General features: G+C 43.0%; 1 protein-coding gene and 1 non-coding gene across 2 annotated transcripts in view; both read left to right on the top strand.

Moving 5' to 3' along the window:
• Window positions 1-13,811, top strand: part of COP1 (COP1 E3 ubiquitin ligase) — a 225,155-nt gene that overhangs the window by 195,608 nt on the left and 15,736 nt on the right. The window lies entirely within an intron of this gene.
• Window positions 6,225-6,361, top strand: LOC125641992 (small Cajal body-specific RNA 3). The gene has a single exon (XR_007358205.1).

The following is a 13,811-nucleotide window of genomic DNA, read 5'->3' as shown; positions in this document are numbered from 1 at the left end:
ATATTGTTTTGCAAGCACTGGTGGATCACCAGAGGTTTTATACCAACATCAACATGGGATGGTCCCAGAAGGTGCATGATGTGTGCATCTTTAAGACAGGTCTGTTCAGAAAGCTGCAAGCCGGGACTTTCTTTCCGGACCGCAAAATTACCACTGGTGATGTTCAAATGCCAATAGTTATCCTGGGAGAGCCAGCCTACCTCTTACTCCTATGGCTCATGAAGCTGGACACCTGGATACCAGCAAGGAGCAGTTCAACAATAGGTTCAGCAAGTGCAGAATGGTGGTTGAATGTGCCTTTGGCCATTTGAAGAGTCACTGGCGCAGTCTGCTCACTCGATTAGATCTCAGTGGAAAAAAAATATCCCTATGGTTTATAGCTGCCTGCTGTGTGCCTCATAATATCTGTGAAGCAAAGAGAGAAGTTTCCACAAGGGTGGAATGTGGAGGTGGATAGACCGTCTGTCTGCTAATTTTGAGCAGCCAGATACCAGGGCTATCAGAAGAGCTCAATGTGGAGCAGTGCGTCTCAGGGAGGCTTTGAAAACCCATTTTAGTAGTGACCCACAGTAATGTGCGCTGCCTGTCTGTATTGGGCCTACCATAATCTGAACCTTGATGTGACTGCTACGTTTGTTTTCCATGCACATCACCCCCAGTGCCTCAGATTCCCTGTCCCTTTCCTCCCCTTCTGCTTTGAATTAATAAAGATTTCATTTTCAAGATCTGGACTTTCATTGCACGCAGATATAGACACCAAAAGATCTGTCACAAGAATTAAATCTTGGAAAGACGGTGGAATAAAATTGGGAGCAGAAAACACATTCATCTGGTCTTTAAAAGAACAGCGGCCTTGCCTGTCATACCTCAGCATATGTGCAGCTGTTTATTCTTGACATCCTCCCCAGGGATTGAGTGGAAGGGATATTGCATTGGCACCCCTCACCTAGTGGAACATAGGAGGGGGAGTGTGGTGATGTTGGAATGCCGTTCTGCAGAGGGAGTTTGAGCCTCGAGATGTTTCTCCTGAATGTCACTCAGACACGTCAACATGTCTGTTCCTTCAGAATCCCCAGCATCTACTACTGTGTGCCATCTTCATTCTCCGGGGGTCCTGTCCTGCTCATAATGTCCGCATCCAGTTTTTCAGAGAGAGCAATCCTGCACGCGCTCTGCTCGGTGTCTGCTGTCATGGAGGCATTTATTATCTCATTAAACATGTCATCGTGCATTTGTTCTCCTTCGTCTTATCTGGGAGAATCTCTCTGCTGGTGTGGAAGAATAACTGAAGGCCACACTTTCAGCTGTAAGCCATGCAAAGCAGAAAGGAACCATTGTCAGTGCAGACCCAGGGCCTAGTGCACAGTTGCTATGTAAAAATTGCTCCCCTGAATCCATGCAAGTGTAAAGCAGAACATTTTCATTTCTATACGGTATTAATTGAACCGGTTTGCTGTCCCAGCCATGATGGGTATGGTCTGGGGGCAGGGGCATCAGACCATCTGCACCAGGGGGCCATGCCACCTTCTCTTTGTAACATGGACGTTGTCTGGAGGTCGGGAACCAGTGTTCCACCTCCCAAACCACAAGCCTTGGCAGAGGTGGCACAGCGGTGGAGGTGTGTGTGCTTGCGGTGGCATGTGGTCAGCACAACATTTTCCTTATTTCCCCATTGCCGCTGCTCTCTAGCGCCCGAGGCTCGTAGTTTTTGAGGTCAGCTCTGACCCCTGCCACCCAAACTATGTACATGTTTTGTAAAGCTTGGGTGACTGGGCAGAAAATGACAAGAGGTTGTGGGGGGGCCAGGCATAGGCACTACTGTTTGCACTTTGAGCAATTTAAATGTAAACTACCACCATCTCCCATAGGTGACCCTAGCTGATATCATGCTCCTGAGGGTAACAGAGGCCGCAAGGGAACAGCTGCTGCAAGCATCCAGGTACATACCAGGACTTTATGTTGCCATGCTGTGTACTGCGATGATGCCAGGCGAATTAATACTGGAGTGGGGTGGGAAAGTGTCCTACTGCAGTGGAAGAAATAAGGCAGCCCTTCCCAGAAACCTTCTACAATGGATTGCAGAGTACTTCCATGAAAGTTTCCTGGAGATCTCTAGGAAGGAATCCCAGGACATCCCTGTGTACATAATCTTTTTCGGAGGGCACCCTCCACCTATCTGGTGTAGCCACTGGGAAGCAAATAGCCACTCTACCTCAGTTGGTTTTTTAAATAAAAAGTAGAATATAAGAACATGTGACCCCAAAATATTAATTGGAATTGCATACTCACCAGAGGTTCCTTCCCTGGCATCACTCTCGGCCATGCTGATCTGCTGCAACTGGCTGGACTGTTCCGGGGTTATAAACCGCTCCTGGCTCTCTAGGACAGTGGATCCAGTGCTCACCTGTCTCCCATTCCTCTTCCTTGTCCATGAAGGACAGTGTTGTCTGCGGTGGCCCATGTCTCTGACTCCTCAGAGGTACTGCGCTGCTCTTGGGGGTCATGGTAGGGTCGCAGCTGAGAATAGCATGCAGCTCCTTGTAAAAATGGCATGTATGCGGTACTGAACCAGAGCGACTGTTCATCTCCCTTGCCTTCTGCTATGCCTGCTGCAGTTCCTTGATTTTCACGTGGCACCGCTGTGTCCCTAGTGTAGCCCTTCTGCCCCATGCTGCAAATGATCTGCTTGTCTATGTCTGTGGTTCTACGGCTGGATCAGAGCTGTGCCTGCACAGCCTCCTCTTCCCACAGACCCAGAAGATCAGCCACCACCTCCTATGTACTCCAGGCAGGAGCATGTTTGGAGTGTGGCGCTGGCATGGTCAGCTGGGCAGGTGAGCTTTCCACGCCGAACAAACAGGAAATTAAAATTCAAAAGTTACTGGTTGTTTAACAGGGGAGGGGCTGTTTCCTGTGTACCTGGCTGCTGGGCAGCGGAGTTGAGAATGGTGACCAGAGCGGTCACAGCGGAGCATTGTGGGACATCTCCTGGAGGCCAGATAAGTCGACATAAGCCACACAGCATCTACGCTGCCACTGCATCAACCTAACTACGTCGAATTGAGCACTATGCCTCTCGTGGATGTGGAGTAATTAAGTAGTCATAGCAGGTGAGTTGCATCAGTGGACGGAACCTGGTAGCATAGACACAGACGACATTAGGTTGACCTAAGCTGCCTTACGTCGACCTACCTGTGTAATGTAGACCAGGCCACTGTAGTTCAATATACTGAATATGGGCCTGAGCGCCAGGAACTTCTGGTTTCTAATCCCACTTGTGCCACTGACTCCCTGGGTGACATTTGACAACACACTTACCTTCATTGTGCTTCAATTGCTTCATTCGTAAAGTGAGAATTATATTTACTTTCCTCAGGTGGGTGCTGTGAGGACTAATTTTTATACAGAGCTTTGAAACTATAGAGTGCCATAAGTGATTATGTGTTTCTGAGCAGACTGTCATGTTGCATGGTGGTTTTATGAGATGGACAAGTGTACAGTGAGAGAGTTTGAGATTGTTACATGAATTTCATGTAGTGAATCTAAATTTGAACCCAGGTTTCTTGAGACAAAAGTTAGTGAAGTAGTCTGACACATGTTGTGCCTTGTTTTCTCTCCCTTTGCCCAGCCCCATTCAGAAAACCACATACTGTATGTGCCATATGCATATTTTCTTAAAAGCCACTTCTTACAGCAACAGTTCTCCATTTGAAGTCATGATCTACAATTGTAGATGATTGTATCTAGATATTGCCATTCATTATCTTTTCTATTACTGATAAAAACACACACCAGTTCACTGTAAATTGAAATCCGTAGTATTCAGTCCTGGTAAAACAAATGGTTCCTTTCCTCAGAAGTTCATTCTGTTCTGTCCAGTCCTTTCTTATTGTCTGTGTTAATCTGTTTTGAAATGTTTTGAGGAATCAGCAGACTGATAAAATGGCAATGTAGCATTGCCATTCACTCTGGCTTCAGTCACCATGACTTCTATTGAGGAGTAAATCAACAGCAGTGCAGGAGGAATATTTAAAGGGCACTAGTCCAGAGAGGATGATATAGATTAGACAAGTAATCAAATATAGGAGAAATACTATTTTTCACCCCTCCTGTCTTCTTCAAGTTGGCTTTTCTAATATTTATGCAGCTGAAGGATATCCAGGCCGATACCATGCCTCTCAAAAGAGTTTTGTTCGCTTGTGTCATTGAAGCACAAATACTGATTATTTTAATTGTTATTTGCTTGAATCCTTTTAAACTTGCCTTTTGCCATTAAAATCTTTGGTATCTTAATACATTTCTGTTATTGCTGGAATTTTCTTTCCTTTTTGATCATATATTATTGGTAATCTCCACATGCATTCAAAATGACATTGGGTGTTAAAAAAACACATTAAAAAACCACTGTCACTTCAATTTCAGTTATCTGAAGATTTTTTACAGCCATTGTGCAAAATTGATTCCAACTGTATCAAAATTATTCATTATAAGGAGAGGTGATTTCACTTGTCCTATGAATTGGACTTACAGATAAAATCCCCTCCAACTGTGAGAACCTGATTTCCTATTCATTGCTCTGAATAGAGAGTAATCTGTGGCGAGACTTAATGCTCAACAAAAATGATTGAGTTGTCTTCAAATATGATGATAAACTTTACCCAGCAGCATCTCACCTCACTGAAATGTTTATGGTCTTACAATGTGAAGAAATTATCAGTCTATACAAATTCTATGCAGTCGCTTCTCTGATATGCACAGTGCTAAGTGGCACCATGAGTAGGCAGGGGTGGGGTGGGTTTTTTTTCTGCTTTGCTGTCTGTTAAAAACTAGCAGACTTCTGTTTGACAGACCAAAGTTACCGTTGTAAGCTATGGAATGGAATAGGTTAAGTCAGTGCAGTATGCTACTAGGCAGACGGAAATTATTTTGGCATCCAATAAACAGGATTAATTTTATCTGTGAAGAACTCGGACATCATAAAAATCTATTGTTACCAGGTCACTGCTATTTGTGAGGTTTGCTGGAATCAATATAATGCATTTGCTGTTCAGCTTTTGGGATCTGGATTCTAATCCTGACTAAAAAATTAACAAATAAGTGAATGTAGTCTCCAGATTATCCCCAAACCACCAGGCCGTTATGTATAATGATCACTCTTGGCTCAGGAGAGCTCCAGGATTGTCATAACAGCATGTGCTGCAGGACAGAACTGAAGAACAGACTTTGATACTTATACATTTTCCTTTTGTTATACCTGGTCTTAGCTAGCATGATCTTTCCTTCAACTTCAAGTGAAGTGAAATTCACTTACAAATCTATTTTTTAAAAAACATAATCCATTTATTTAACCCCTTGTTCCCAAGTGAGGTTTCTGGACGTCCTGGCGTAAAAGATAGGTCAACACTACAATAAAACACCCCTGGCTGGCCTGTCTCAGCTGATTCTGGCTTGGGATGTGGGGCCATAACACTGTAGTGCAGATATTTGGGCTTAGTCTGGATCATGGGCTCTGGCATCCTCTCGCAGGTCCCTGAGTCCAGGCTCCAGCACAAGCCCAAACCCAAACATCTGCATTGCAGTTTTATAGCCCCACACACCAACCTTGAGTCAGCTGATGCAAGCCAACCATGGGTGTTGTATTGCAGACATAACCAGAGAGCCTGGGTAGCTCTGACTCACCAGTCAATGCCATGGGGAATCCAAACCCCTGTCCCCTTTTCTACCATCCAGTGACAGATCATATATTTTAGATCATTTAATATGTATATCCTTGTTCAGACAGCTTGATGTTCAGTGGCATTACTGTAAGGACATTGGCTTTTCAATGCACCAATAGCTTGCTGCTCTACATGGTTTAGAGCTCAGTAAAGGCCAGGAGATCTTTAGGCCTGATGTCAGACTAGTAGAAGTAAACTTTTTAAAATTTCCAATGAGCTGTTCCCCCAAGTTAATTGCAAAGGAGACTTGAGCGCCTCGTTTAATGCCATTATGTATGTGTGTGGTGTGCACATCTTTGCAACCTTTCACACAGTGGCTAATAATGGTTTTGACCTTCTGGGTTAAATTTGTCTACTTAATTATATTTTTTCTGTAATCTGAATCCTTTTTTCTTTAGCTTATTTGCATGCATTAAAGTGTGTTAAATTTAGGATTTGATGCAGTCAGGGCCTGGGATAAAAAAATATCACGTAACAAGAGGCCTTTTAATAATGAAATGCAGTGGAACTGGAAGCTGCAGGGTCTGACCATGTGGACAAATGAAATGTCTTTTGTCTGCATTTGCAGTCTTCCTAGAGTAAAGTGGAGGTCTCTGTCTGGTTTAGGACAGCTAGCTAGACCTGATCGTTCCCCTCCATACACTGTTTCACCATCATCCAGACCTGTTCCCCACTCCTATAGCTGTCTCCACAGGGCTTTCTACACTTAGCAGGGGATCGACACACGGCGATTGATGCATTGGCGGTCGATTTAGCGGATCTAGTGAAGACCCACTAAATCAACCGCAGATCTCTCTCCCGTCGACTCCTGTACTCCACCGGATTGAGAAGAGTAAGGGGAGTCGATGGGAAAGAGTTTTCTGTCGACATCGTGTAGTGTGGACCCCGCAGTAAGTAGATCTCAAGTCGACGTAGCTTAGTTACACTATTCACGTAACTTAAATTGCATAGGTTAGATCGACTTTTTCCTGTAGTGTAGACAAGACCACAGGCAGTGGTACAATGCAGCTGTAATGGATTGGGCGTGAGAGAGGGCCACTAGGCAAGGTTCCCTCTGTGATTTTCAGAGCTGAGTATAATTGCCGGTAGTTACCCAGCTCCTTATATTTTAACTAAGGCTATAATCATAGCTGTCAGGCTTTGTGTGAAATTCCCCCCGCCTCCCTTTTTTTTGTGCTCATTAGGATAAGTAAGCTGGCCGTAACAGTCAGTAAATTTCTCTTAGGGAAGGGACCTTCTGTAGGCCCTGATATCCAGATATTCCTGCTCTCAATATTTTTGAACTATTGTGGCACCCTTAGGCCTCAGTCGGTATTGAGACCCCAGGGTGCTAAGTGCAATGAAAACTCTACTGAAACACAAAGAGCATGTAGTTTTAAAAGAAAATTGACATCAAAAAGTGAGCGGTGAGGAGAGAGACAATAAAATTGTTACATAAATTTTCCTTTTTTTAATGGTTACAAGTTCCAACTAGCCACGTCTGCCCTTTCGAGTCATTATGAATTGGCTGATTTCTTTTAGACATAGTGACACAAGTGGGACTTGATAGATTTGGAAGAGAAGGTAATGACCTAATGAATGAGTTCAGGGAGGGCATATGATCGATAATTCCAAGTGAATAATTTGCTTTTTTTAAAAAGGAAATATATGGGTAATAACTCACAGGCTGCCTTTGCAGCTATGCCAGTGCATCTGTGTTCGGAATTTTCTCTGACCTCTGGAAAGGTTTAGGTTCATTGGACGAGGCTTTACCAAAGCACCTGACTCCTGACACCCTTACTGTTCCAGTCCTGATTCTCTTATGCAGACAAGTGATCTTGTTTTATTACCTTCTTTGGTTTATTTTTAAATGAACAGTCAATACCCAATACCATAAATATGAACTCCAGGGAGCTTTGGGGCTTGGGCTCCACTGCCCTTTATAATGGACATTATAAAAATGCTCACGTGAAAATGCCAGCATGACCAATGTGGTATTACAGCAGTATCAACAGGACTTCATTGATAAGGTTCCACTGAAATTTTTGCTTAAAACAGGACTCAAAACCCTCTGTGTAATGCTTCTGCATTTAATTTAGTGTCCAGATCTGGTGCAGTGACTCTTCAGAGAAAAGTTGAATTTTCTGTGAAATTATTTTAGTGAAAAAATTACTAACTTTTGCAAAGAAAAGATTTTAAAATGCTTGTTTTACTCGCTTTCTTTTGCGTTCAGTGTTCTACAGCCGTACTTTCCACAAGCTCCAGAATTCTCTTTCACAATCTACCATCTTGGCCATAAGCCACTCCTGGAATTTTAAAATGTAAAGATAACCATTTTTTCCTTACTTGGGATAATCAGACTCACTGATGGAACTGTTCAGATCCATCAGGCATTTCAGTATTCCAGTGCTGCCAGACTGTCTCCCTGAATCTTGGCATGCAATCGACACAACAAAGTATGTGATTTCCTGTGCTCTATATGTACTTCTACTGAGCAAGGTTGCTGGATATGTAGGTGGAAGCATGTGGTTAGGCTCAGGGGAGAGGTGAGGCTTTGGGGGGACATGGGGGCAAGTAGGGATATAAGTAGTGTGGTGACTAGAGATGTGGGGGGTAAGCAGAGTAGGGCTAGAGTGGGCATGAGGGGTTGAGCAGAACTTTGAGGAGTTAGGAGCATTTGAGCCAGGATGTGGGAGAGGGTCTGGGGCAGGGAGAGTCTTTGTCCATAAGCATGCAGGGAGCTAAGGTTGTGAGGAGACCCCAGGGTGCCTGTGCCACGACATTGGTGCTTGAAGGGCTCCCTCAGCACTGAGGCTGTAGTGCTATGCAAGAAAAAAAACAAACCACACATGACTGGAAGGCACTCATGCTGCGCTGACGTGGCAGGTATAAGAGCCTGTGTAGGATAGAAACATGGAGCCCCTGATGTACAAATGCTTTGGCACAGACATTCTGCCTGGCATGTGAGGGAGCCAAGTCAGAGCCCATGCAGAACCATTTAAGGCTTCATACCTTGTAATGTGTGCAAGCCACACTAACTCTGCTATTCGTCAGATCACGTGGCCGGTGTTCGTGGAGATACATGTGGGCTGTAAGTGGTAGAAAAGTAGTAATTAGGGTTAGGAAAGGAGCATCGATGGTTTATTGAATGATTTAAGTTTAGTTCCTTCCTTTTTTATGCAGTCTGGTAACCATAAGTGAATCTAACATATTTTTAGGTGGGAATTTTTATATATGTTGGCACCGTTACTTGGTAGGATATATGGTCCTGTCATCTTTTTGCAACTAACTTACAATTATTTGATGATAAAATTGCAGACAGACTAGTATATTCAAAGTATTAGTTTGAGTTAGAAGTGAAGGGTGAATGAAAGGAAATGATTTTTCAGTATGACAGAAATAGGGAATTCCCCTGTGGTGTTGAGACTCATGCATCTCTGTCTCATCCTTTTCTATCACAATCAGTAAATCTGTCAAAATAAAATGAGGCAGAATATAAACTACCTGGCTTTAAACTCGGTCCATGGTGAAATTTTTTAAAGTTCTCATTTTTGTATCTGTAAAACATTGCAGAAGAATGAAACTGGAAGTGACTTGTAACTACTGAGCTGTGTATCTAGCATATGTTACTAACTTGAGTTGCCCCTCTGCATGCAGAAAGGTTAGGTTCACTGGACCAATCTAGCAGATAAAGTTATATAAGGCACTTACTCCTTGTCCCTTTCGGCATTAATTCAGATGCAGGCAGTAGGCCTCATTTAAATCTTTCAGATCATGCAAAGGTAGGATTATCATCTTTAATAGTTTATTCTGCAAGACAAACTGAGGGTGTCGTGCATGGCATGTGTATTGCACTGTGTCTGTTTCAGATACTTTAATGTGCCACAAGTCAAGTTTGTGAGATGATACTGTCAAACTTGAGATATCTTCTGAAAAATGGGAAAGATGGCAACTTTTAACAGTTTGCCTGACTTCTAATGTGACTAATGAGCAATTGTTCTTGTTTGCATTTGTGCAAAAGTGTGTGAAGTTGAACTTCTGATTGTAGCTCTTAACATGCTAAGAGGAGAAGATCTCCATTTTCTTTCTCTCCCCCTCCCCCCACCCCTGGAAAAAAAAGTGAAAGATTAATAGTGAGATGTTAAGGAGAAATTGAATATTTGTCATCTATACTGTACACAGCTGTTTGGATTAATACAATGCTTTACATTTTATGGACAGACACTCCTTTATCCCGATCACAAATCAGCTCTAACTAAACTTCAGTTCATCACAATGTGTCTCAATACCCAAGATATGTTTTTTTTACTTGGACCCAGTTTGTACAGGTGAAAGAAATGAGCTTTTGAGCTACACAGAGCTCTTCTTCAAACCTGAAGAGCTCTGTGTAACTCAAAATTTTGTCTTCCATGAACAGAAGTTGGTGCAATAAAAGATATTACCTCACCTGCCTTCTCTCTCGAATATCCTGGGACCAACAGGACTACAACAACACTGCAAACATTTATGTTTTGGTGATTAGTAGTAATATTGAACAATGTGACTTTACTCTAAAGAGTACTCTTTTAAAATGGCATCTTGGGGTTCCATGCTTATCCTCTATTGATTCCCAGTGCAAATGTCTTTGGTTTACAAGTGAAATGATACTTTTTTCTAACGGTCAGTTTGCAAACTCAGCCAGAGTTCTGAGTCAAGCAGCATGTGTTTCCTTGTTACACCTCTGCACCCCATTCTCGTCTGTGGGTTTTCTGTGGTGTAACTGGGGGAATTTGGAAACAATTCTGTTGATGATATATAGGACAACCTCACTCAGTCTTTAGCTGGGTTGTCTCTGCAGGGCAAACAGGCCTAGAAAGGAAATAAGGAAACCTTATGACTCTAAATGTATGACTCTCAAATATGCACAGGAAACCAATGGACCTGTTAAGTAAAAATGTGATTCTTTTTTTTTTAAAAAGAACTAGACAAATGCTTGGAGGATAGGTACAGCAGTGGCTAATGATCAGGATGGGCAGGGGTGGTGTCCCTAGCCTCTCTTTGCCAGAAGCTAGGAATGAGTGACAGGGAATGGATCACTTGATGATTACCTGTTCTGTTCATTCCTTCTGGGGCACCTGGCAGTAGCCACTATCGGAAGACAGGATACTGGGCTAGATGGACCTTTGGTCTGACCTACTGTGGCCATTCTTATGCATAAGAGTGGGGTTCTTCTCTGTGCAAGGGGCCGGCAATCACCACTTGAAAGGAAGACTTGCAGGAGATAGCAAGCAGGATGGACTCAGGCTGACAAACCTTAGACCCACAGAAGGGTAGATCAGATGTCATGGGGAGGATGTGTTTGAGCTCTCCAGTGCTTTTTAAGAGTAAAGTGGTTAAGAAATTCCTTTCCTAAGACTGCATTCCTTGTTTTCCTGCTATGTTGTCTCTGAAGGATCTAGACTAAAAGCCCAAAGTGCCCACAGTCTGGGTGGAAGTCTGAAGGCATGTGTGTAAGTGACGGAGGCTCAGGAAGTCTAAAACACGGATTTCAGGATTTAGGTTGGTTGGAGAGCATGGTATCCCACATTCCAAGGAAGGGCATTGGATAAGTGGTCTGAGCCTGGGCGTGTGTCCTAGAGTCCAGAGCTAGAAACTGTGACTAGACTCAACCCTGATCCAGCTGGCTTGAAAGCATTGTATGACTCAACCATATAGTGGAGTACAGGGCTAGTTTGTAACTGGCTTTATGGTATTAATGTGGGCTCTTAATCTGATTGGCGAAAAGTAAACTTCAAAATGGGTTTTCCTTCAGTTTGTAAGTCGGTGTTGTACTCCAGAAGCAGAATTTAGATAGGGGAAAGTAACCCTTTATATTCATCCCTGCATATTTATTCCATCTCCTCAGTAAATACTCCCTGGGTTCTACTGATGTCTTTGTCACCAATTTACTGCAGCTTAGGCCAAGTCAGGCGAATGCACTGCCTCAGTTTCCCCAGTTGTAAAATCTGGTTAGTACTTAATTACCTAATGGGGACTTTGTGAGGCTTCATTAGCATTTGTACCAGGTCTTTGGATCCTCTGGTGAAATGTGCAATATAAATTCAAAGTATTACTTTATACTGATTGCATTGTTCATTAAATCTGCACATAGAAGTGTTTTATTGGCATCATAGAATTGAGATTTAATAATTTTAAAATATTAATGTCAAGGTTGTTAGGTCAGTTTTTAAACCTGTATCATTCACCTAATTAGAGGATGAAACTCAGCACTGGCAGAGTAGGAGAAGCAGGCGATTACAAAGCAAGCCTTTAGCTGGTCGGTGTCTGTATGCAGTAGACTCTGCTTTTAATATTTGGACCAACCTTTTGTGCCTGGTCCAAGGGAGCCTCAAGCAATGTTGAGACAGTGAATTGGGCTCCACAAAGCAGGTGGGAAAGAGCTTTGTGTAATTCAAGAACGAACCATACTAGACCCACTTAGAAACAATTTATCACTCTTCAGTAGGAGCATGCTCTGGTTGTCTTCAGCCAGAGTTTGTAGGTAATAAACAATATCCATTTTTGTGTGGTCAAGAGAGAACAGGAAAGAGAAGGGGGCTTACACAGGTATCTGGGCCCATGTACACTATTCAAGGTTAGCATGGTTCAGGGGCATGATTTGGTCCGCTGTATGATCCAAGACCATGTTTTAACCAGCTTGGGCTGCAACTGTGGTGTTAGCAGTTCTGCTGTAATAGCTGTGAGTGTAGTGCACATGGACCCTTTGATTTCAGATGGTTTTGTGTGGTTTACAGTGGGTCTTTAGTCTCCTGCTTTCTCTTTCCAGTTTGTGATTTCATTCAGGGCCTCAAGCTTACTCCTTATGGAGAATGTCTGTCTGAAATGTAAGCCTGTCCCAGGAGATATGGCTGTGTAGGAACAGGGGGGCTTTGGAGACCTTGTTGTGGATGAGACGGGCAGTGAAGCTCAGCATTCCCTCATTTGGGGGAGCGGATTTTTCTAAATGCTGATGCTGACATACATTGGTTTTAATGTCTCTGCCTGCCTGTTGGGAACTGTGCACCAGCCATTGGTCCTCTGTATTTTGTGGTGTTTATAGCATAATTTGTCACTGACAAATTATTCCAGACTGAATTCCAAGTAAATTCTAGGTAAGTGCTTATTTGTATACATTTTTTTGTGTCCGAATGACTGAAATACAGAGAGAATTGCACCTGCTGCATAAAAATTTGAGAGGATTCCCAAATCCCACCTCCATTTTTACAGCCCCCTCCCCCTCTTATTTGCGAGCTTGAGTTTCTGTCTAGGGTTCAGAGGACCTCACAAAATGGGATAAATCAATAGTACCTGTGGGCAGCTCCCTACACACATGCAGTCAGACACGCCTTTTTGTTCCGACCAGGTCCTGAATTGCACTCTTAATCTTGCTTTTCTGAAAAACACATGCTGAAAGAAAGGTCATGCTAAGAAAAAATGATTTCACACTTGGCTGGCAAATGGCTTTCTTCTTATGTGAGTGTCTCTCATTGGAGCGAGCGTTTGACTACTTTCCACTCTGCCCCCATATGCTGTGAGTGAAGGCATAGATTTGTGTATGTATGATAGTGAATGAGCTTCCAGTTATACGGTAGACTATTGTGCTGAATTCAGCCTAAATAAAAGCAGAAAAAATGCATTAACTGTGAAATCCAAAAAAGCTCACGAAAGCTTATGCTCAAATAAATTTGTTAGTCTCTAAGGTGCCACAAGTTCTCCTTTTCTCTTTGCAGATACAGACTAACACGGCTGCTACTCCGAAAGCAAAAAAGAGAGGCACTAATAAAGGGTCCCTTCAGTATAGAGGCTTTAATAAAGCAGGGATAGATGTTCCTTATGTCAAGGGATCCACATGTGGCTCAGATGGAAAATGCAGGGCAAAAAAATGCCAGAAAACATTTTTGATTTTGAGGAATTTATTTTATCTAAAGGAACGTCTGAATAAGAGGTAAAGGCGTTGGTCTGCATTAAAATGGTGTGGAGGGGTTTAACAGGCTGGGAAATGAATTTCTGCTTAGTCCACATCTCGTTTTCTATAGGACCTGCAGGTTGTGCTTGTGTTAAGATGATGAAAACACTAATTTTGAAAGCTTTCTCCTG

Source organism: Caretta caretta, chromosome 8 (genome assembly GCF_965140235.1).
Source record: "Caretta caretta isolate rCarCar2 chromosome 8, rCarCar1.hap1, whole genome shotgun sequence".
NCBI classification, from domain to species: domain Eukaryota; kingdom Metazoa; phylum Chordata; order Testudines; family Cheloniidae; genus Caretta; species Caretta caretta.
This window is presented reverse-complemented; position numbering and strand designations above follow the sequence as displayed.